Raw genomic sequence first — 25,638 nt, 5'->3', positions numbered from 1 at the left:
GAGCAATACGTGTTCTTATCTATACAAACTTGAAAAAACAATCACTGCAATTACTGAGTATCAATTCTGAATTACAAATAGTTTTTTTTTGTAGTATTGCCATGAGAATTAAAATATGGGAAACTTTTTAACTTGAAATCGGGCATGTCCTTTCAAAAGTATTTATGATTAGCTAATGTGTGTCTGTGACGTGTCATTTCACAATGTTCATGAATCATTATACCCTATACAACAATAGATTCAATAGGAGTAGTCCCTCAAAATGACCGGCCGTATTACTGCGCTGCAAGTGTTCCACAGCACATAAAATGGGGGCATTTAGATAAAGTTCTGATCACAAAATGGTGGACAGAAGACATCCAGTGTTGATATCCTGGATAGAACTACCACGATATGATACACTCCTTCAACAGCCCATGCTTTTTTCCCCACACATTCTGTCTTCAATTAACACATATGTATTGAGTGGGTGACAAATGAATTGTGTCTATGTGCACAAGTGAAAGCTGACTTAACCCTATATCTCCTGACAGAGTAAACCTACATATTCATTACAGATGTACAAGATACTAGACCGGGTCTCAGGGATGGCTAACTCTAAAGATCCCTTCCATCTTCACTGAATTAACTAAATCTGATTTTTTTTTTTTTGGTACTTTGCTTGTAGGAATATCATCTCCAAGGCTCTCTAAAGCTGTATGAATTGGTGCCTCTCGAAAGGCTGATTTGAGGACCTTTTTTACTGAATAATATGTTTGTTTTCTATGATTTTGTTTTGCTTTCATGTATTGATATGAATATTGATGTGTATTCATGTGTATTSATGTGTATACAMGGCTCATCTGTAAAATAGACTTTGGTCTCAGCATTYCTCTCTGTCAAAATGAAGGCTTAAATAAAAATTCTTGAAACTAAACGGACATTGTTTCATTTCATTGGGTGTCCATACTATGCAATCACTCATAACGTCATGATAACATTTTCTGCTGAAAAACAAATACGAAATGTGAATATTATGGGTCTGAGAAAAAGATGGTGATGGTGATGTTTAAAAATGAGATGGGTATGTGCTTTACATGTTAACAGTTGAATATTATACAACGTTAAAGAAAAGTGTAATTGTGAAATATTTCCCTTCACCGACACCCCTGAAGTGTAACTTTAAAAAAATCTATTTTTCACAACTAATTCAATGACTTCTGGAATTTTGACAAACGAGGCATGAAGAACACTGTTACTAAATCTTTTGATTTTGTATCACTAACAAGAATGTGGTATTATCATTTTGGGTTAACTTTTAGTCACATATATTTTTGTATTTTTAAAATGTGTTCACAGTCCAATATAACATTATAAAAGTATAGTATCCATATATTTGAATTGAAAATTTGTGATAATGTCTTTCTAATGATAATACAATTTCGAATACATTTATAATGAAGAGCCAGAGGTAATTGGAAAAAATTTCAATACAGTATATATAATAATAATAAAATATGTTGTACTGACTCAATATCAAAATGCGTCACTTTTTACCACAAATAGCTTAGATTTACTATATGATTAATACGGAATGAATACATAATTGTAAATATATTGATTAGATAGTAATTGATATCACAAAATAGGAGTGAATATCAATCGGGTTAGAAGAAATTACTCCAAACTTAAATTGGGCTATACAAAATAATCTGTTTAAATTTGCCAAGCACATGAARAATTCAAATCCGCTTCATCATTGTGTAATAATAACACATTATGATTTATATATATTTTTTAAAGCTAAATTGTAAGTCATTATTTATTTGCCTGCCAACAAAAAGGCTGAGCATATTCCCATGATTGGAATTGCAAAAAGGATGAGAACAAATTATTTACACTTATTATATTGAACAGGGATTTTGAAAAACACATTTTCAAAATAGCATATTTTCCAATAAAACATTTATTCAAAGGAAAGAAGCTCCTGCGCACCCTTCAGGCAAAGTAGGACTCGTTTATTTTCATGCCAACCTGTTTCACATTTCCGATGCGCCTGCAAAGCAACGAGTAACACTCCTTTTTAATAAAATACAATATTTACAAGTAGAAATAATCATTGGATTTATGAAAATGAACTGCACAGTATCATTTAATATGGTAAGCAATGCTGCAAATTATACTTATTCACTTACTACTACAAAATGTATTAACATTTTATCAAAAACATTTAACACTTTAACATCTACATCTTTATATCTGAATTTATTGATCTGTGAAATTCAGTCATTAAGCAATGAGCTATGTGATTATCAAACCATGTGTTGATGCTTTCTTCAGACAGAGATGCTTTCATAAACTTGAAGTTTCCAATGAAAGGTCAAGGTCAAGGTATTTTGGAATAACTTACAAGATTCAAGATTCATGAAGATTCATGATTCAATATGAGCTTATAAATTGCTTTCATGCATAGAGTACTTCAGAGTATAGTCATTCAAATACTTTGAACTATTTGACCATTTGTTTGCAGGGGAATATTCAAGACAAGTCATTTTTTGTTATATCTATATCCTATGTAAGTACTTACGCTATTACGATAATAATATATGTTAGATTATTGTCCTTTTATCATCCAACTTACGTTGCATTTGGCTGGTTCTCGCTGTGTTTAGTCACCTTCGTACGCAAAAACTTTCATCAAAAGCTAATAGGGAGGGACTCTAATACATAACTTAACAAATGACATATATATTATGTGAAATTAAACATAATAAACACACAAATATACAGTGACCGAATGTACAGTATATGGCCTTCAACATGTAAGAGCAAGACAAATAGATATGACATTTCATCAGAGCTAAACTCACCTTGCTGTGCCTCACCGGATTCTGAGAGGAGAATGAAAGAGAAAGGGAGAAAGAGGGAGAGAGGGGAGGGAGGGAGGGAGGGAGGGAGGGAGGGAGGGAGAGAGAGAGAGAGAGAGAGAGAGAGAGAGAGAGAAAGATTCTGCTTGAGAGCTTGCAAAACAAAATGGATCCCATCCGATATCAGATCTCAAAATGGACAACCTTCAGAAGCGGGACACACCGAGATTGTAGTGACTACTCCTTATGTGTTTTGTCCAGGAGAGATAAAGCTTTTGTCAAAATGGATTTTTCGTAGCAGGTTAGGAGAACTTACGCAGCAGGTCGGGAGAATTAACGTAGCAGGTTAGGAGAATTAGGTTAAGGTTAGGAAAAGGGTTAGCTAAAATGACAAAAGCTGTATACCATCTAGACATGACCCTCCTCAAGGCCCTTCGGGAAGCCGATATTGTGTGGACAGTACAGTCTAAGTATAGCAACAACACCACTATAGCAAAGGTCAGAGCTCCTCAACATAAAAAGGGCTATAACATATCAGGGGTAGGTTCAAAGTGAATTTATCTTGACCTTGAGCAGAACGGGTGACAGGAAATTCAAATAGAAAAATGACCTATGCAGCCTTTTTGAATTAAGTTGCATGTTAAAATCTACAGTATTACATTGAAATGGATAGACATGAGTTAGGTTTTTACAATGAAGGTAACATTGTTATTTTATCTGATTAAACGCTAATGATTTAAGCTCATATGATTTGAAATATGCCTTTTGAATAATATCAAGGGACCATTATATTAGGCCTTGTTGCCCATTCTCAGCTAAATCTAAACATTTATCAGTGATACTCGTTGATATGATGCAACAACACATATAAAAATGCATTATTCAAAGACAATGCACAATCTTACAAAGAAAAATCAACTAACCTTAACTTACAGTAAAATACATAGATTTGAAGAACAAACACCAACAGAAAAGCAAAAAGACAAATTCTTCTGATCTGTTGAAGCGTAACAATAAAAAGTAAATTCTCCTTTCTGTCCATGCTTGACCACCACTACAACCAGCCGGTATGTGTCTGGAACCATGGTCCCCTACATCCCTGAGCTCCCCCTCTGAGGAGAGGTCTGCTAGCTTCTAGTACACCCTTCACACAGGCTACAGCCTGGGCCACTCGCTTTCATTATTCCCCTGTGCCAAGCTAAGAGCGGGCGAGCCTGGCACTAGCCTGGTGCTGTGGGGGAAATTCTGCCCGCCACTACCGAGAACGAGGACCACTCTTTGCCACGTCACAGCACCTTTGCCGGGCATATGGACAGGGCCGAGAGGACTCCGAGAGGATTTCCCGGCAACTAGCCGAACCCTACGGCTGCTACTAGCACTCTCTCTCCCGCTTCTTTACACACACTCCCTGTTTGCTGTCTCTGCTTCACAACACACACCTCTTAACACACATACACTCTGCATGCTCTTTCTCCATATCTTAACACACAGACTGTGCTGCGTGTCTACTTAGAACACTAACCAAACCTAAATCGCTCAGTCTGGCAGATACATTGCCACTGTCTTAATCTGACGTGGCTTTATGACAGGGGGTGGAACTAACACAGTGATACTAACACAGTGATACTAACACAGCATATGAAACTGTGTCGCAGCAGCAGGTCCAGTTAAAAGGTGCCATTGCTGTTTCATTAAGGTTTCTGTCAGCTGCTGGTCTAACAGTACTGGCGATGCTACTGTGGCAGTGGAATCAATTACAGCAGTAACACTCCTCCAGTATTGACAACACCTCCAGAATGAGGTCTTTCATTGAGGAGAAATCACAGTTGAAATGGATCAGAATGAATTTGACTTTCATTTCTGTACCAGGCAAACACAGTAGATCCAAAATGACTGTTGCAGGGCGGTGCACAGACTTTTTGGGGGAGGCATGTCCTCAAACAAAAGGGAACACCCAAAAAAGTTCCCGCAACCGCTGTCACAGACTTGTTGAGCAATTATTACTTTTAATATTTCATTACATAAAATCAATAGACTAAATACACTGAGTGTACAAAACATTAGGAACACCTTCCTAATATTGAGCCTCAATTCGTCGGGGTATGGACTCTACAAGGTGTTGAAAGCGTTCCACATGTTGACTCCAATGCTTCCCACAGTTGTGTCAAGTTGTCTGGATGTCCTTTGGGTGGTGGACCATTCTTGATACACACGGAAACTGTTGAGGGTGAAAAACCCAGCAGTGTTGCAGTTCTTGGCCTGGCACCTATTACCACACCCCGTTCAAATTCACTTCAATATTTTGTCTTGCCCATTCAACCAGTGAATGGAGCCTACCATTCCTATTTCCAACTTAACTCCATTTGTTGCCACTATCATGTATTCTACCTGGCTGAACCTTTGATGAGGTTACTTCAGGTATGCAGCTGCTGCTCTACACTATCCCTAACTATAAACTGGGTGGTTTCAGCCCTGAATTCTGATTGGCTGAAAGCCATGGTATATCAGACCGTATTCCACGGGTATGACAAAACATTTATTTTTACTGCTCTAATTACGTTGGTAAGCAGTTTATAATAGCAATAATGCTCCTCGGGGGTTTGTGATATATGGCCAATACACCACGGCTAAGGGCTGTATCCAGGCACTCCGTGTTGCGTCGTGCTTAAGAACAGCCCTTAGCCGTGGTATATTGGCCATATACCACACCCCATCGTGCCTTATTGCTTAAATAAGCCACTAATGAGAGAAAATGAATAGAAAATTGTGAGAAATGCTCTAGCCTACAATTACTATAATCAACGCTTGGGAAACTGGTGACGTCACCTGAGCGCGACGTCTGTTTGTTGTTGAACGCTGTTGAACGTTGAAAGCTGAACGAGAGACCTTGGTTTATTGTTTTTGTAAAGCTGACAGTGTTTTTATATTATTTTATTTTATGTTGGAACCTGCGGCTCTGTTGGGCATAGTTGCTGTGAGCGCTGCTTTCTGTCCCGGGATCCCTCCAGATTCCGCAGAGGGGAAGAAACACGGAAGTCCAGCTAGCTTAGCTGGCTCGGCGGTCTAAAATGGAGGTCGCTATTGAACGTTTTCAATCTTTACTAACGACATGCCACTGGCTTTGAGTAAGGCCAGTGTGTCTGTGTATGCGGATGACTCAACACTGTACACGTCAGCAACTACAGGGACTGAAATGACTGCAACACTTAACAAAGAGCTYCAGTTAGTTTTGGAATGGGCAGCAAGAAATAAGTTAGTCCTAAATATTTCCAAAACTAAAAGCGTTGTATTTGGGACAAATAATTCACTAAACCCTAAACCTCAACTACATCTCGTAATGAATAATGTGGAAATTGAGCAAGTTGAGGTGACTAAACTGCTTGGAGTAACCCTGGATTGTAAACTGTCATGGTCAAAACATATTGATACAACAGTAGATAAGATGGGGAGAAGTCTGTCCATAATAAAGCTCTGCTCTGCCTTCTTAACAACACTATCAACAAGGCAGGTCCTACAGGCCCTGGTTTTGTCGCATCTGGACTACTGTTCAGCCGTGTGGTCAGGTGCCACAAAGAGGGACTTGGGAAAATTACAGTTGGCTCAGAACAGGGCAGCACGGCTGGCCCTTAAAAGTACACAGAGAGCTAACATTAATGACATGCATGTCAATCTCTCCTGGCTCAAAGTGGAAGAGAGATTGACCTCCTCATTACTTGTTTTTGTAAGAGGTGTTGATAAGCTGAAAGGTACCGAGCTGTCTGTTTAAAATACTAGCACCCAGCTCAGACACCCATGCATACCCCACAAGACAAGCCACCAGAGGTCTCTTCACAGTCCCCAAGTCCAGAACAGACTATGGGAGGCGCACAGTACTACATAGAGCCAGTACTACATTAAACTCTATTCCACATCAGGTAACTGATGCAAGCAGTACAATCAGATTTTAAAAACAGATTAAAAAAACACTTTATGGAACAGTGGGGACTGTGAAGAGACACAAACATAGGCACAGACACATGCATACACACACATGATAACACAAGCACTATACACACATGGATTTTGTGTTGTCGATATGTGGTAGTGGAGTAGCGGCCTGAGGGCACACACTTAGTGTGTTGTGAATTCTGTAATGAATGTATTGTAATGTTTTTAAAATTGCCAGTCCAGGTGGCTTAAAAAACTGTCTTAAAAAATATATATTTTTTTTGTGTTGGGGGGGGGGGGTTGGGGGGGGGGTTATACCACCACACAGAAGGGCACTTTGGAGTCTGGAAGGGTAAAGGGGCATGTGCTCTGCAAAGGTAGAGCCCTATCTGTGCACATGCCTGTACGGTTGGATGAGTGAGGAAACTTGACAACGTGGCATTGTTTTGGTGAACAATTCAACGAACGGAGTGTTTGTTATTAACTACTGGGCTATTGCGTGACATCAAAGTACTTTTTTAAATTGTGAAATAATATAATGGTCAATTAAAAAAGAGCATAACATTCAGCATCACGGTTCAGCGGTGTACAATTTCTGTGCGGCAATCTGCATGGGTGTAAGTCACCAACATTAAAAAACTAAACTAAAACATCAAATTAAACTAAACAGCAAATGACATTTTAAGTCTCCATACCATATTTTACAGTATCGCCCCAATAACTCTTAAGATAAACACATCTGTAATTTACAATCCCTGTAATTTGTCTCACACTATAAATTAACCCACTAGACATTCACCCAGTGTGAACTAAACCACTCATGTCCCGGCAGACCTGTCTGTCTGTATGTCTGCCATCTGTCTGTCTGTCTGTGACGGAAAGGAGATGACTCCTTGGCCCTCCCATCAGGGTGTGGGTAGAGGTGTGGACAGGCCACCCCAGTCGGCTACATGGCAGCCCCTGACCTCTCAAACCACACAGGGGTCACGGAGGGGACATGGCACTGTTTGTACGGAAAACAGTTCCACTCCTGCGTGGCACAGCTCCGGCACCAGCTGTGCAGTGACAGCAAGATGGGCTGGAGGAGCGTTCCAAAATCCACACTTATTTGGACAGAAAGCGAAGGCATCAGTGCAGTGTTTCGGAGGAACTGCTGAGGAGAGCATTTTTATGGCCCGTGCACTTAACAGTGTACGTGTGTCCCCACGGTCTCCTTACTTACACTCTCTACCCCTTCCCAACTGACGCTGACTCTTCCCCAACGGAATATCTATCTGTCATCATTCACTGCCAAAATGGCAGATATCCATGTGATTCAATTCTTGAGAAATCCAGCTCATCGGACTCAGGAAACTGCAGGAAAGCACCTTTGCTGAATGGCCATGTTTGCATCAAGTATAGGACAAAATGAAATATGCAGTATTACATACGTTCAATGTGTTTAAAGCAGGTGCCGGAGATCAAAACATATATACGCAGCAAAATGTAAAAAGAAACTCCAATGCTCCAATGTACTTTGACGTTTTGAATCCCTTAGGTCTTTATCAGGTCAGACCCGCGTTGAGACCTGTTCAATAAAGCACATGGGAGCATAGAGTGCAGGCGGCAGAGGCTCATAATGACACTAACTCTCTTCCTTTCTGACAGGTTCATTCATTCCAATTTGCTGTTTCTTCAGCTCTCACAACTACAGGACAGGAGGGTGAAAAGATAGACGGCTCCACAATGACAGTGTGAAAACCAGCAGCTCTCAGACAGTCTGCAATCCCAAGTGTGCCTTTGCCACAGTAATGGGGGTGATAACCTGGCATGGTACCAAACACTAATGCCCATTCAGTTCACTTAAATGTCAGAGACGGGAGAGGAGGGGAGACAAAAACTAGAGCGCATTCATATTTCAGGACAGCAGATGCTGTAGTCCACTGTGACTTACTGTGAGTGCTGCACACAACAAGGGCCAAGGGGAGAGAGAGAGGGAAGGAGAGAGAGAGAGTGTGAGAAATAGAGAGATAAACTGAGAGATAGGGAGAGTGCGAGAGCATGAGAGAAAGAGGGGGGAGCAAGAGAGCAAAACTTGAAATGTACATAGCGAGAAATTGAGACTTGACTAGCATCTCGAAAATAAAAACTTGAAAATCACTTAACAGTAATAAGGGAGGTATAGCTCACTTATGCATCTCTTTATTTAAAAAAGTGAGTGTTTAATCATTTCTGCTGCAGACGAAACTCTGGCAGGGAGGGAGTGGGGTTGGGGGGCTGGGGACGATTGGGGGTGGAGTTGGTTGACGGAGAGAGAGATTGGTATTTTTTTCCAGGGGGTGAAAGGCGGACGGTCATGTGTGCAGAGCCCATGACAAAAGGCTCTTTTATGTGCAGCGTATGCAGATAGAGGAGGCTCCTTTGTGTACAGATGGAGATCCCATGCCTGGGTCTGCCCGCGGCGAAGGGAGGGAGGAGGAGAAAGGGAGTGAGAGAGGGAGGGGTGGGTCTGGCATCGAGTGCCATCATGTGCCGGCCAGGGGTAGGAAGGGAACGAGGTGGTGTAGTAAAGATGACCCGGGTTACCCTGTCCTCATGCCCCAGCCAAGTTCAGATAATGAGGAATAACTGGGGTTAATAGCTAAAGGCAGTGTTATATTCGAGAACACCTAAAGCGAGACAGAGTCAAGACCAAGACCAGAGTGAATCGCGTCCGAGTCAAGACCAAGACTGGAGGGAGGGGCGAGGCCGAGTCAAGACCAAGACCGGAGGGGGGCGAGGCCGAGTCAAGACCAAGACCGGAGGGGGCGAGTCAAGACCAAGACCGGAGGGGGGGAGAGGCCAAGTCAAGACCAAGACCAGAGTGAATTGCGTCCGAGTCAAGACCAAGACGGGGGAGGGCGAGGCGAGTCAAGACCAAGACCGGAGGGGGGGGCGAGGCCGAGTCAAGACCAAGACCGGAGGGGGGCGAGGCCGAGTCAAGACCAAGAGCCGGAGGGGGGGCGAGGCCGAGTCAAGACCAAGACCGGAGGGGGGGCGAGGCCGAGTCAAGACCAAGACCGGAGGGGGGAGGCTGAGTCAAGACCAAGACCGGAAGGGGGAGGGGCCCCGATCAAGACCAAGACCGGAGGGGGGACGAGACTGAGTCAAGACCGGGAGGGGGACAAGAGACCGGAAATATGCGAGTCCAATTTAAGACCATGATTGTAATTTGTCAAATCACCACCATAAGAGTTCAAAATGTCCAGTATTACTGTGTTCATATTTCAGAACAACATATGAATTCTTTAGACATTCAGAACAGAGCCACTCTACAAATTATTACTAACCTTAACACAGGGGGAACAATGGGCATTATACAATGGGCATTTCAGAGAAAGGCTAAGGGTTTATAATGATGAAATGATGAAATCTCACCAAAGGAAAGGGATAACACTGATGAGAAAGATCCAATCAAGTGTTTTCTCTGCTGGTCTCTGGGGAGATAAATCTAGCTAGCTAAGTCAGCCATTGGCTAGGCCATCAGCAGCTAGATAAAGGCATCTACCATTCAACTATATTAGGGCAACATTTTGGAGTGACAGTGGAATCAACCAATCACATTTCGACTTAATGTGTGGGACCGTCTTTACAAAAATGTATGGAAACTTCTGCCTTCTTGAAGGCCAACAGGTCACTGCGCAATTGCGAGCAGTAGTTCTCCCACAGTCTAGCTAGCTTTTGTTGTCGGCAAGTTGGCTAGTTTGCAGCGGCTGCAGCAGGTGTTACCAAGAGGAAGAGGATGTTGTTGCTAATTTGTTAGCTTCTCCCTTTTCAAGAATAACTTTCAACAAGAAGGTGATRATCATCTGGTGAGTGGAACTGTGTTTTTTACTGCAGCACGCTTGCTGTTGTTAGCCATCTCTTTGAAATATCTTATGTGTGTGAAACATTGTTGCATTTAAAGTGGAACTGACATGCATTTTAGCAACATGACATCTTATTAAAATCTGTTAATTTACACCTCCAGGAAGTATATTACACTTTTTTTTTTTATCTGACAAACAACCATGGTAATATTTGTGTTTTCCTAAATTCTTAGAATGTTTGGGAACTACGTATACTAAGGCATTTCTGAAAATTCTCAAGCAGCCGTGCGTTTGGACAATTAATAGACACTGCAGTAAATAAAACCGAATAAAAACATCTGTCTTGTCCAGGACCGGAGTCTACACAGACCGGTGAACTATAACCAATTAGAGCTACAGTAGGCCTTTATGCAAACAGGCCATTTGCCATACGGCCCTGCCATCATTCACTTTGAACATGACTTAGTGTTTACAGGCAGTTGCAACAGCGTGCCTTTAGATCATTAGCACGCATTTGCCAAAAGTCACAAAATACACCTGAATAGATTTCTGCAAAATATGTAAACACCACGGGAGTCCTTTTACATTTGGGAACTTTACAGACCTATCGATCAAACAACCATGAAAAGGTAGGCGCACTCACCCTCAGTTATGCACATCAACAAGATCAACAACAAATGCTAAGCTAAAATCTAACGAAGGAACATTAGATAAACCCTCTAAACTTTTTCAGCTAGTTGGCCATCAAAATTGCACTGATAAACGGGGAATTGTAGCCTCCTTGTGCTACTGCAGCTTGCCTGCCAATGCATGCTTGTTCCAACCAAGCACCCAAGCTAACTGGCTAAAGTTGGCTAGCATTGGGGACCTTGCTCGGGCTTCCAGTGGGGAGACCTGAGGTCAACCTACCTCCGCCCCCTCCCCATATCGTACTTCTGAGTGGGAGACCTTCCCAGGCAGTAGCTTGCCTAGCTCACAAACAAGAATCAGAGCACCCACTCCGACAAGGTTAATTGACCTACAGTCCCACACGGTGAAATTATATCATTGATGTGATGTGCAAATGAGCAATAGAAAACCGATCATGCAAATGTCACCATTCGGAATATATATACATTTTTTATTTAAAAAAAWATATATATATTTAATAACATAATTGTTTTTCGTTTTTTGTGCAGGTGCCCTATGCCGCCCCCGGCAAGATGCCYCCCTGGACGGCTGCGCCATGTAGCCTATGCCTAAATCCGCCACTGCTCCCGTACAAGCTAAACACATTTTTCGCCCGCTTTAAGGAAAACAACAGAGCCGCCGTCATGGGCCCCAGCAGCTCATGAGGACCGTGTGCTCCTGATCACAACATTTACAACAAAGACATATTGACATAGTACAATAAATCAGTACAATAAATCAAAGTGTGTTCACTGAGTTGTACCAATGTATTCACTAAGTTGATGGTTTATATTTAGGATAATGTTTACAGCGTTCTTATAAAAAATAAAAAAAACATCTTATTATAATTTTTAAAATGTATTTTACATGTGATAAGGCAACACACAGGGCAAGAGATAATTACAGACACCTGTGATAATCTGAAGTACCCAAAAAGGCCACTAGACATCTTATGATCAAATTCCAWATATTACTTGAAAGTGACCAAAATTTGCTTTTTACTTTGATGATATTATATTGTGCTAGTTGTCTGTAGGATAGATCAGTGGACTCAGGTCAGACAAGCGGTGGCAGTCTATGTATATTTGTAAACAACAGCTGGTGCACGAAATCTAAGGAAGTCTCGAGGTTTTGCTCGCCTGAGGTAGAATATTTAATGATAAGCACACTATTTACCAATAGAGTTTTCATCTGTATTTTTTCGTAGCTGTCTACATACCACCACAAACCAATGCTCGCACTAAGACCGCACTCAATGAGCTCTATACGGCCATAAGTAAACAGGAAAACACTCACCCAGAAGCGGCGCTCCAAGTGGCCGGGGACTTTAATGCAGGAAAACTCAAATCCATTTTACCTCATTTCTACCATAATGTTAAATGTGTAACCAGAGGGGAAAAAACTCCATCTTTACTTCACACACAGAGACATGTACAAAGCTCTCCCTCGCCCTCCATTTGGCAAATCTAACCATAATTCTCCCCTCCTGATTCCTGCTTACAAACAAAAACTAAAGCAGGAAGCACCATTGACTCGGTCAGTAAGAAAGTGGTCAGATTCAGCAGATGCTAAACTACAGAACTGTTTTGCTAGCACAGACTGGAATATGTTCCGGGATTCTTCCGATGGCATTGAGGAATACACCACATCAGTCACTGGCTTCATCAATAAGTGCATCGATGACATCGTCCCAACAGTGACCGTACGTACATACCCCAATCAGAAGCCATGGATTACAGGCAACATCCGCACTGAGCTAAAGAGTAGAGCTGCCGCTTTCAAGGAGCGAGACTCTAACCCGGAAGCTTATAAGAAATCCCTCTATGCCCTCTGACGAACCATCAAACAGGCAAAGCGTCAATACAGGKCTAAGARTGAATCGTACTTCACCGGCTCCGACGCTCGTGGGATGTGGCAGTGCTGTCAACTATTACAGACTTCAAAGGGAAGCACAGCCGCAAGCTGCCCAGTAACACAAGCCTACCAGACGAGCTAAATTACTTCTATGCTCGCTTCGAGGCAAGTAACACTGAAGCATGCATGTGAGCATCAGCTGTTCTGGACGACTGCGTGATCACGCTCTCCGTAGCCAATGTGAGTAAGACCTTATAACAGGTCAACATTCACAAGGCCGTAGGGCCAGACGGATTACAGGGACGTGTACTCCGGGCATGCGCTGACCAACTGGCAAGTGTCTTCACTGACATTTTCAACCTCTCCCTGTCTGAGTCTGTAATACCAACATGTTTCAAGCAGACCCCCATAGTCTCTGTGCCCAAGAACACTAACTTCTTGACGCTAGGGGTCAGATTTTTTAATTAAAAAAAAATAACGTTCCCAAGGTAAACAGACTATTTCTCAGGTCCAGATCGTAGAATATGCATATAATTTACAGATTAGGATAGAAAACACTCCAAAGTTTCCAAAACTGTCAAAATATTGTCTGTGAGTATAACAAAACTGATTCTGCAGGCAAAAACCTGAGAAAATCTAACCCGGAAGTGATATATATATTTTTTAATCTGTGTTTCCTGGCCAGTCTTTCTTCCATTTAAAGGGGTATCAACCAGATTCCTTTTCCAATAGTTTCCTCAGGCTGTGACCAGGCTTTAGACATAGTTTCAGCCTTTTATTTTGAAAAATGAACGAGATTTTTCAAAAGTAGTCAGGTGTCCTCTGAATAGTTCCTGCGCGCGAGAGGGGAGCTCTCCATTTTCCTTTTCTCTCTTATTGAATAGGTTACGGTCCGGTTGAAATATTATCGATTATGTTTGTTAAAAACAACCTGAGGATTGATTATTAAAAACATTTGACATGTTTCTACGACCATTACGGATACTTTTTGGAATTTTCGTCGAACGGAACGAGGCTGTAGTTTTCTGAACATAACGCGCAACCCAAATGGCGTTTTTTTGTTATAAAAGTAATATTTATCGAACAATAAAGAAATTTGTTGTGTAAACTGGGAGTCTCGTGAGTGCAAACGTCGAAGATTATCAAAGGTAAGCGATTTGATTTTATTGCTTTTCTGACTTTCGTGACCAAGCTAACCAAGCTAATATAAGGCTAACTGTTCTACATTGATTGATACACTCCAAAAGCTTAGATTGCTTTCGTTGCAAGCATATTTTCAAAATCTGAACAATAGGTGGATTAACAACAAGCTAAGCTGTGATTTGGTTATTTCACTTGTGATGCATGATTTATAAATATTTTTTGTAATATTTTGTGTATCTGATACGTTTGGGAATTTTCTTCTGCCTTTCAGCACCGGAACGAGCTGTAGTTTTCTGAACATAACGCGCAACCCAAATGCCGTTTTTTTGTTATAAAAGTAATATTTATCGAACAAAAATACATTTATTGTTGTAACTGGGAGTCTCATGAAGTGCAACATCGCGAAGATTATCAAAGGTAAGCGATTCATTTTATTGCTTTTCTGACTTTCGTGACCATGCTAATTTGGGCTAGCCTGTTGTAGCATTGATTGGATACACTCAAAAGCATGATTTCTTTCTCTGTAAAGCATATTTTCAAAATCTGACAGGATAGGTGGATTAACAACAAGCTAAGCTGTGTTTTTGTATATTTCACTTGTTGATTGCATGATCTAAATATTTTTGTAATATTTTTGAATTTGGCGCCCTGCAATTCAGTGGTTGTTTAGGGAAATGATCCCGCTAAAGGGATCTGTGCGCAGAGAGGCTAAGGTAACCTGCCTAAATAACTACCGACCTGTAGCCCTCACGTCTGGTAGCATGAAGTGCTTTGAAAGGCTGGTCATGGCTCACATCAACACATCAACACCATTATCCAGAAACCCTAGACTCACTCCAATTTGCATACCGCCCCCAACAGATCCACAGATGATGCAATCTCTATCGCATTCCCACCTGCCTTTCATACCTGGACAAAAGGAGCACTATGTGAGAATGGCTATTTCATTGACTACACTAGCGTTCAAAACCATAGTGCACTCAGCTCCATCACTAAGCTAAGGACCCTGGGACTAACACCTCCCTCCTGCAACTGGATCCTGGACTTTCCTGACGGGCCGCCCCGCAGGTGTAAGGGTCGGTAACAACACAAACGCCCAGCTGATCCTCAACACGGGGCCCCTCAGGGGTGCGTGCTCAGTCCCCCTCCTGTATTCCCTGTTCACTCATGACTTGCATGGCCAGCCCAACCCTCATTAAGTTTGCACGATGACACGACATGGGTAGGCCTGATCAACTGACAGCGCACGAGACAGCTTAGGGAGAGGTCAGAGACCTGGCCGTGTGGTGCCAGGACCAACAACTCTTCCCCAAGCGTGATCACGATAAAGGAGATGATTGTGGACTACAGGAAAAGGAGGACCGAGCACGCCCCCATTCTTATCGATGGGGCTGCAGTGCAGGTTGAGAGCTTCGAGTTCCTTGGTGTCAACATCACCAACAAACTAACATGGTCCAAGCACACCAAGACAGTCGTGAAGAGGGCACAACAAAACCTATTCCCCCTCAGGAGACTGAAAAGATTTGCCATGGGTCCTCAGATCCTCAAAAGGTTCTACAGCTCCACCATCGAGAGCATCCTGACTGGTTGCATCACTGCCTGGTATGGTAACTGCTAGGCCTCCGACCACAAGGCGCTACAGAGGGTAGTGTGAACGGCCAAGCTTCCTGCCATCCAGGACCTCTATACCAGGACCTCTATACTCCAGCCACCCTAGTCATAGACTGTTCCAAGAGGCTTCTAAACAGATTCTACCCCTAAGCCATAAGACTCCTGAACATCTAATCAAATGGCTATCCAGACTATTTGCATTGCCCCCCCCCCCCTCTTTTACGCTGCTGCTACTCTCTGTTTATTATCTATGCATAGTCAGTTAATAGCTCTAGCTACATATTACCTCAATTATCTAGTACATATTACCTCAATTATCTCGACTAACCGGTGCCCCCGCACATTGACTCTGTACCGGTACCCCCTGTATATAGCCACGCTATTGTTATTTTACTGCTGCTCTTTAATTATTTGTTACTTTTATTTWAAAAAATGTTTTTAGGTGTTTTTTTCTTAAAACCACATTGTTGGTTAAGGGCTTGTAAGTAAGAATTTCACTGTAAGGTCTACACCTGTTGTATTCAGTGCATGTTACAAATACAATTTGATTTGATTTGTACCTGCACCAAAACTCTATTATTTTTCCCTCATAGCTTGTTCTCCATCTTCTTTTTAAATAGGGAGCCAATTTGTTGTCAGCACTTTTATTTCCATGACTGATCCAAACTGGTTTTCTCATGGCTCTCTAGTCCGTCTGCAGCAGACATATGGTGAGTAATATGTTTGGAACATCAAATCGCAATAAAATCACAGTATCGTATCGCAACACATATAATCATGAGAATCGAGAGACCTGGCAATTCCCAGCCCTAGCTCCACTGTCACACTGTCTGTTGAGAAGACGTCACATCGTCCTTGTCAGCATCATCCACCAACTGACAAACACACACACACGCACACACTGACGACGAACACGCTGCACAGCACAGTACAGGCACAGTGCAGCGTACAGCCACAGTGCTGGAGACAGACACACCCCTATCCTGTCAACACACCATGTAAAACAGAGCACACTGCCTTTTCACTATATGGGTTTCTATCGGCTGTACTGCCAGCAGACAGAAGAAAGTACAACACACCAACACACCCAAACAACATATCAACCCTTGTGTTATGAGGTCGCTCAAAATTTCTCTGAGACTGGCATCCACATGCGCACATGCGACACGCACCTGCACGCACACACACACGCATGCACACACACACACACACACACACTAGCAACACACAATAGGGAGCCCAAAGAGCTAGGCTAATTAAAGGGATTAGTTGTGTGTGTCTGAGTGTGTCTTGGTTTGCTGCCTGGCACCAGCCTCCCTCACCCACCATGTCCAGCCTGTCTGTGGTCTGTTTGCTGTCTGTCAGCCAACAGGGCAGGAATGGAAGGCTGACACCGCACACCTCTCTCTCCACTAACTGACCCCAGCTGGCACCCTCGGATGCCAACAAAAGTATTTTCAGACCCTTAGCACTATATAATCAACAGACGAGAGAGAGACAAGAGAGAGAGGGAGGAGGGGAGAAGAGGAGAGAGGAGAGAAAGATGGAGGAGAGAGAGAGGGAGTCTCTCAAGCCCTTCAGCCCCTCGTTTGCTCTCACACATTGTGCCATTCAGCCCAGACCGTATATTCACCCTTTCTGAGACTAGCAGACTGCTATTGTGTGCGCGAGCTCATTTGAATAGCCTTCAGTATTGTGTGTGAGCAAGTCAGGCTATTTTCATTTGTCACAAAGGTTTACAGGTCAATTGAGGCAGGCTAGAAAAATCGCACATGCCAAGAGAGAGATGTGTTTTCTCCTCTCTCTCCCTTCTTTTTCCTCTTCCTCATCCTCTATGGTTGTTAGGCACCTCATATGTGAAACTTCACCCCTCCCTCTCCTCTCTCGTCTCTCTCTCTCTCCCCATCTTTCTCCCTCTCTCTCTCTCTCCTCTTTCTCTCCCCACTTCTCTCTCCTCTCTCTCTCCCTCAATCTCTATCTATCTATATCCCCTCTCTCCCTCCTCTCTTCTCTTCTCTCTCCCTCAATCGCTCTAACTATATCTTCCCCCTCTCTTCCCTCTCTCCTCTCTCCCTCAAGCTCTATCTATCTATATCCCCCTCTCTCCCCTCTCTCTCTCTCTCTCTCGCCTCCAATCTCTCTATCTATCTATAATCCCCCTCTTCCCTCCTCTCTTCTCTCTCTCTCTCTCTCCCTCAATCGCTCTATCTATCTATATCCCCCTCTCTCTCCCTCTCTCTCTCTTCTCTCTCCCTCAATCTCTCTATCTATCTTATCCCCTCTCTCCCTCATCTTCTCTTTCTCTCTCTCTCTCTCTCCCCAATCGCTCTATCTATCTATATCCCCATCGCTCTCCCCCCCCTCTCTCTCTCTCCCCTCCTCTCTCTCTCTCTCGCTTCTTTTTCTCCTCTCCCTCACTCTTTCTCTCCCTCCTCCCCTCCCCCTCCCTCTCTCTCTCCCTCCATCCTTCTCTCCCTTCTCTCCCTCTCTCTCCCCTCCTTCCCCTCTCTCTCTCTCGGTTCTCTCTCTCGCTCCTGGGGATGAGATAGTGCTAAGGCCGGAAATACCGGGGCAGCAAGGGAAACAAGAGACAGAGGAAGCAGCGAGAGGAGCTCAAGTCAGGTCTGCTGTTCAGATTCCCACAGTACTCCCTGGCCGCAAGAATATCAGCAAGCTAAAATCATTGTTTTAATGCCCTGACCCTTCCACTAGTTACACGGTGATTCAGGGTTTCCTCTCTCATCCCTCGTACGAGCGACCGACACTCTGCAGAGGGAGGGAGGGAGAGAAAGATGGAGGGAGAGAGAAAAAGAAAGCGAGAGAGAGAGAGAGAAGAGAGAGGAGAGAGAGAGAGAGGGGGTGGGGCATGAGAGCGATGGGGATATAGATAGATTAGACGATGAGGGAGAGGAGGAGAGAGCAGAGAAAGAGAGAGAGGAGAGAGGGGGATATAGATAGATAGAGAGACTTGAGGAGAAGAGAGATAGAGAGGGCGGAGGGAGAGGGGGATATATGATAGATAGAGCGATTGAGGGAGAGAGAGAGAGAGGAAAGAGAGAGAGGGAAGGAGGGGATATAGATAGATAGCAGAGATTTGAGGGAGAGAGAGAGAGAGAGAGGGAGAGAGAGGGATATAGATAGATAAGCGATTGAGGGGAAGAGAAAAGAGAGGAGAGGGAGAGAGAGGGGATATAGATAGATTAGAGCGATTAGGGAGAGAGAGAGAGAGAAAGAGAGAGAGGAGAGAGGGGGATATAGATAGATAGAGAGATTGAGGGAGAGAGAGAGAGAGAGATAGGGAGAGAAAGATGGAGAGAGAGAGAGAGAGAGAGAGAGAGGGAGGGGTGAAGTTTACATAATGAGGTGCCTAACAACCATAGAAGATGAGGAAGAGGAAAAAGAAAGGGAGAGAGAGGAGAAAAACACTCTCCTTGGCATGTGCGATTTTTCTAGCCTGCCTCAATTGACCTGTAAACCTTTGTGACAAATGCAAATAGCCCTGACTTGCTCACACAAAATACTGAAGGCTATTCAAATGAGCTCGCGCACACAATAGCAGTCTGCCTAGTCTCAGAACAGGGTGAATATACGGTCTGGGGCTGAATGGCACAATGTGTGAGAGCCAAACGAGGGGCTGAAGGGGCTGAAGAGACTCAGAGAGAGAGAGAGCCTTACCAGGCTGCCACAGAGGTGCCAGTCTCTATATTCAGCCTCCTCTCTCTTCTGCTCACATCATTACACACACAGCTCAACATCTCCACACACAGCTTTCTAATGGACCAGCCACACCTCTCTGACAGACAGATGAAGGCCCTTAAGCACGGCGAGACAGAACTATATAGCTACTGGGTAGCAAAACCTGTTGTGGGACTCTTTCAATGATTTTAAAATACAAAACTGATTGTAAAATATAATACTGTGTCGTGTATTTTATGTGGAATCTGAAGATCTGTAGTTCGTGTTTAAAAWAAAAAAAAWAAAATAAGTTCCAACTTCCAACTTCCAGTGTTGATAGGATACATTATTCAATTGAATTAGGACTATTATTACATTATTCATCTGTATTGTGCACATTTGAATAACATGTGTGTAACAATTGAATAAAATTGTGTTACATAGTTTGCTGTTTGTGTATATTTATTCGAACATTAGATTTAAAAACAAATTCAAAATGAATTGTGATTKAACCTTCCTTCTAGCTACATGCTTATCACTGCACAATGTAAATTACTCGTGCAAATCTTTCAACTTGTGCATCTTCAGGTATAAAAGTTGTCAGTACTATGTAACAACGTGCTACATTGCACCTTCCTATGTAATTTTGATGGGGGGGAAAATGTGTAAAATGTGTTTAAAACTTCTTATGGCTGCAATACCGTTAACGGGATGATATGACAACAGCCAGTGAAAGTGCAGGGCACCAAATTCAAAAGAACAGAAATCTCATAATTAAATTTCCTCAGACATACATGCGTCTTATACCATTTTAAAGGTAATCTTGTTGTTAATCCCACCAAAGTGTCCGATTTCAAATATGCTTTTCAGCGAAAGCACCACAAACGATTATGTTAGGTCACCACCAAGCCACAGAATAAGCACAGCCATTTTTCCAGCCAAAGATAGCAGTCACAAAAAGCACAAATAGAGATAAGATTAATCACTAACCTTTGATGATCTTCATCAGATGACACTCATAGGACTTCATGTTACACAATACATGTATGTTCTGTTTGATAAAGTTCATATTTATATAAAAAAATCGGAGTTTACATTGGCGTGTTACGTTTACTAGTTCCAAAAACATCCAGTGATTTTGCATAGCCACATCTATTCAACAGAAATACTCATCATAAATGTAGATGATAATACAAGTTATACACATGGAATTATAGATATACCTCTCCTTAATGCAACCGCTGTGTCAGATTTCAAAAAGACTTTACGGAAAAAGCAAACCATGCAATAATCTGAGACGGAGCTCAGAACAATAGTCAAATTAGCCGCCATGTTGGAGTCAACAGAAACCAGAAATTACATGATAAATATTCTCTTACCTTTGATGATCTTCATCAGAATGCACTCCCAGGAATCCCAGGTCCACAATAAATGCTTGATTTGTTCGATAATGTCCTTTGGTTAGCGCGTTTGGTAAACAATTCCAAAGTCACGAAGCGTGTTCACTAAAACGTGACAAATGTCCAAAAGTTCCGTAACAGTCAGTAGAAACATGTCAAACGATGTATTGAATCAATCTTTAYYATGTTGTTAACATAAATCTTGAATAACATTCCAACCGGAGAATTACATTGACTTCAGATGAGCGTTGGAACGGAGCTCACTCTCATGTGAACGCGCATGGTCAAAGAATGGTCACCTCATGGCAGTGGTGATTAATTCTTCTCTCATTCGGCCCCCCTTCACAGTAGAGTCATCAGACAAAGTTCTACAGACTGTTGACATCTAGTGGAAGCCGTAGGAAGTGCAAACCCATTCATATCTCGCTGTAATTTCAATGGGATCTTGGTTGAAAATCCACCAGCCTCAGAATTTCCACTTCCTGTTTGGATTCTTTCTCAGGTTTTTGCCTGCCATATGAGTTCTGTTATACTCACAGACATAATTCAAACAGTTTTAGAAACTTCAGAATGTTTTCTATCCAATACTAATAATAATATGCATATATTAGCAACTATGACTGAGGAGCAGGCCGTTTACTCTGGGCACCTCTGTGCACCTTTCATCCAAGCTACTCAATACTGCTCTTTTTTAATTCAAAATTCCTTCTGAAATATCATAATTGTATGTTAATTAATGGGAAAATACAGTATTTTTCTCAATTTCTGTATATAATAAATAATACAAATAATCTACTGAGCCACAGCATATTGTACACTAACAAAAATAGGAAATCTTATGATTTTATACTAATACATATGCTCAGAGAAAGAGATTTTGTTTAACAAGTAATAAAATAAAATCTCAAGATAAGGGTCACACTTATTAGCATTGGGAGGGATCTTAGACCGTTCCTCCACACAGAATCTTTCCAGATCTTTTGTCTGCACTTATGGACTGCCCTCTTCAATTCAAACCACGGTATTTCAATGGGGTTCAAGTCCGGAGACCAAGATGGCTATTGCAAAAGGTTGATTTTGATGTAAATTAACAATTTATTTGTGGGCATAGCACCGGTTCCAATCCAAGTGCCAACTCTGTTTATCAAAATCTTGGCGGTACTGTGGTCAGAATAAATGAATATAGAGCTCTGTGAAAACCCAGGTGTGGAATGTAATTCACAATATTTTACTTTGAAAAGCATAATTMACATTAATTCAATTTAAACAGTCATGGTCCCCTGGATGTTTTTGTCTAGTTGCGGTGACAATACTATAAATCTACAAGTAGTTACTGTATTTTTACAGCTAGATTAAGTTAAGGGACAGACGATAATTAGTTGGGACTGAACCTCCCTTGGGATTTGAACTCATAACCTCTGCACTTGACATAATGGAGATGGGCAAGAACACATTTCTGGACTTTGCCGTAAAGATTAAATAAATATAATGAACAAAAATATAAACACAACATGTAAAATGTCCCATGTTCCATGTTTCATGAGCTGAAATAAAAGATCTCAGATATCTTCCATAAGCACAAAAAACGTATTTATCTCAAATTTTGTGCACATAGTGAGCTTATCTCTTTGCCAAGATAATTCATACACCTGATCGGTGTAGCATATCAAGAAGCTGATTAAACGGCATGATCATTACACAGGTGTGCTGGGGACAATAAAAGGCCACTCTAGAATTTGCAGTTTTGTCACACAACACAATGCCAAAGATGTCTCAAGTTTTGAGGGAGCGTGCAAATACCATGCTGGAGGGTGCTGAGGAGTATTTATGTCTGTAATAAATAAAGCCCTTTTGTGGGGAAAATCTGATTCTGATTGGATGGGCCAGGCCAATGGTTCTCGAACTCATAACCTCTTGGTCGCTAGCAAACTCAAATGTCTAGGTACTGTACAGAGTGTGAAAAAGATATGGCCACAGACGTATAGGCAATAATGCATTTCTGTMTTTTGCTAAAAGCTGCCCAGAATCAAGTAAATAATTGTCATGAAGCTGGTTGAGAGAATGCCAAGAGTGTGCAAACCTGTCAACAAGGTAAAGGGTGGCTACTTTGAAGAAAATATATTTTGATTTGTTTAACACTTTTTGGGTTACTACATGATTCCATATGTGTTATTTCATAGTTTTGATGTCTTCACTATTATTCTACAATGTAGAAAATAGTCAAACTTAAGAAAAACCCTTGAATGAGTACGTGTGTCCAAACTTTTGACTGGTACTCTATATGTCGGTTKTTTTGCTCAAGAACCCGATGGTCACTCTGACAGAGCTCCAGAGTTCCTCTGTGGAGATGGGAGAACCTTCCAGAAGCACAACCATCTCTGCAACACTCCACCATTCAGGCCTTTATAGTAGAGCGACCAGACGGAAGTCACTCCTCAGTAAAAAGGCATCCTGTCCTGGTGGTCCCCAGCAGGGCCCGTATGCCGTGCATCGAGAGTTAACAACGTTTAAATGTCTTACTCACGTCGACCACAGAAGGAGACCACAGTCCTTGGTAGCGTGCCGTGTCGGTGGCACTGTATTTTCCTCAAAACCGGGCAGAGAAGGGTGTTTAGTTTGTCTGGAAGCAAGACGTCGGTCGCTGGTGTCCGTGACGTGGCTGGTTTCCTTTTGTAGTCCGTGATTGTCTGTAACCCTGCCCCATAAGTCTCGTGTCTGAGCCGTTGAATTGCGAATTGTTGTGTCGGCCACATTCTCAGTCACCTTTCATGGTTAAATGTGGTGGTTCGCGCTTTCAACTTTGTGCAAATGCTGCATCTATCCACAGTTTCTGGTTGGGGCAGTTTTTAATAGTCACAGTAGTACAACATCTCCAATACACGTCCTTATAAACTCAAGTCACCGAATCAGCAGAACATTTCCCAGTCCGCCGTGATCAAAACATCTTGAAGCTGGGATTCTGATTGGTCAGACCAGCGTTGATTAGCCCTTAGCACTGGTACATCCTGTTTGAGTTTCTGCCTATAGGAAAGGACTAGCAAATTGGAGCCGTGTCAGATTTGCCGAAAGTAGGGCGGGGAGGGGCCTTGTATGCATCGCGGAAGTTAGAGTATCAGTGGTTCAGTGTTAACCAGCGCGAGTGCTACAGTCAATATGCTGATAGAATTTAGGTAGCCTTGTTCTCAAATTTGCTTTGTTAAAATCCCCAGCTACAACAAATGCAGCCTCAGGATATATGGTTTCCAGTTTGCATAAAGTCCAGTGAAGTTCTTGAGGGCCGTCGTGGTATCGGCTTGAGGGGGATATACACGGCTGTGACAATAACCGAGGAGCATTCCCTTGGAGATAATTCGGTTGGCATTTGATTGTTAGGAATTCTAGGTCAGATGAACAAAAGGACTTGAGTTCCTGTATGTTGTTACAATTACACCATGAGACGTTAATCATGAAACATACACCCCCGCCCTTCTTCTTTCCGGAGAGATGTTATTCCTGTCGGCGCGACGCACAAAGAATCCAGCTGTACCGACTCCGACAGCATATCCGAGAGAACCATGTTTCCGTAAATCCCTGATGTCTCTCTTGAAAGCAACCCTTGCACTATTTCATCTACATTTACATTTAAGTCATTAGCAGACGCTCTTATCCGAGAACTGGACGTTAGCGAGTAATATACTCAGAAGTGGTGGTGGTGTGCGCGCCTCTGACCAGAAGAACATTCCGTCTGCCTCTTCTCCGCAGCGTTGTTTGGGTCAACCTCTGGAATCAGTTCAAATGCCCTGGGTGGTTCCGACAAAGGATCCACTTCGGGAAAGTCGTATCCTGGTCGTAGTACTGGTAAGTTGACAACGCTCTGCAAAGTTTCCTAAGGACTAGAAGCGAGACAGCCCTCTCTGTCGAACAACAGATAGTCCCAAAAATTAATCTAAAGGAAGTTGTTTCTGAAGTGTTTGTCCTATATCTGAGAGATACAGTGCATTCAAACCCCTTGACCTTTTCCACATTTTGTTACATTACAGCCTTATCAAAAAAAAAAATTCCCTCATCAATCTACACACAATACCCAACTGACAAAGCAAAAACAGTTTTTTAGAAATGTTAGCAAATTTATTATAAAAAAACCGGAAATATCACATTTAAATAAGTATTCAGACCCTTTCCCAGTACTTTGTTGAAGCACCTTTGGCAGCGATTACAGCCTCGAGTCTTCTGGTGTGATGCCACAAGCGTGGGACACCTGTATTTGGGGAGTTTCTCCCGTTCTTCTCTGCAGATCCCCTCAAGCTCTGTCAGGTTGGATGGGGAGCATGGGAGCACAGCTATTTTCAGGTCTCTCCAGAGATGTTTGATCGGGTTCCAGTCCAGGCTCTGGCTGGGCCACTCAAGGACATTCAGAGACTTGTCCAAAGCACTCCTGCGTTGTCTTGGCTGTGTGCTTAGGTTGTTTGTCAGGTGAACCTTCACCCATCAGATCTGAGATCCTGAGCACTCGGAGCAGGTTTTCATCAAGGATCTCTTTGTACTTTGCTCCGTTCATCTTTCCTCGTGACTCGATGACTAGACTCCCAGTCAAAGAGTTCAATCTTGTTTCATCAGACCAGAGAATCTTGTTTCTCTATGGTCTCAGAGTTGCTTTGTTGTGCAATCTTTGGCAAACTCAAGCGGGCCTGTCATTGGTGGCGCGTG

General features: G+C 42.5%; 1 long non-coding RNA gene across 2 annotated transcripts in view; it reads right to left on the bottom strand.

Annotated features, from left to right (window-relative positions):
- Positions 1 to 1,927: 1,927 nt before the first annotated feature.
- The window catches only part of LOC111962220 (uncharacterized), a 37,407-nt gene continuing 13,696 nt past the window's right edge, over positions 1,928 to 25,638 (bottom strand). For both annotated transcript variants that reach the window (XR_011476518.1, XR_011476516.1), the window contains exons 4-6: positions 2,850 to 2,870; positions 2,621 to 2,655; positions 1,928 to 2,035 (exon numbers count right to left, since the gene is read on the bottom strand). This is a non-coding gene — a long non-coding RNA (uncharacterized lncRNA). The remainder of the gene's footprint in view (positions 2,036 to 2,620; positions 2,656 to 2,849; positions 2,871 to 25,638) is intronic.

The sequence above is a fragment of the Salvelinus sp. IW2-2015 genome, linkage group LG4q.1:29, assembly GCF_002910315.2.
Source record: "Salvelinus sp. IW2-2015 linkage group LG4q.1:29, ASM291031v2, whole genome shotgun sequence".
In the NCBI taxonomy this organism is placed as follows: domain Eukaryota; kingdom Metazoa; phylum Chordata; class Actinopteri; order Salmoniformes; family Salmonidae; genus Salvelinus; species Salvelinus sp. IW2-2015.
Note: the sequence above shows the minus strand (reverse complement) of the source record. Positions and strands in the feature narration are given on the sequence as shown.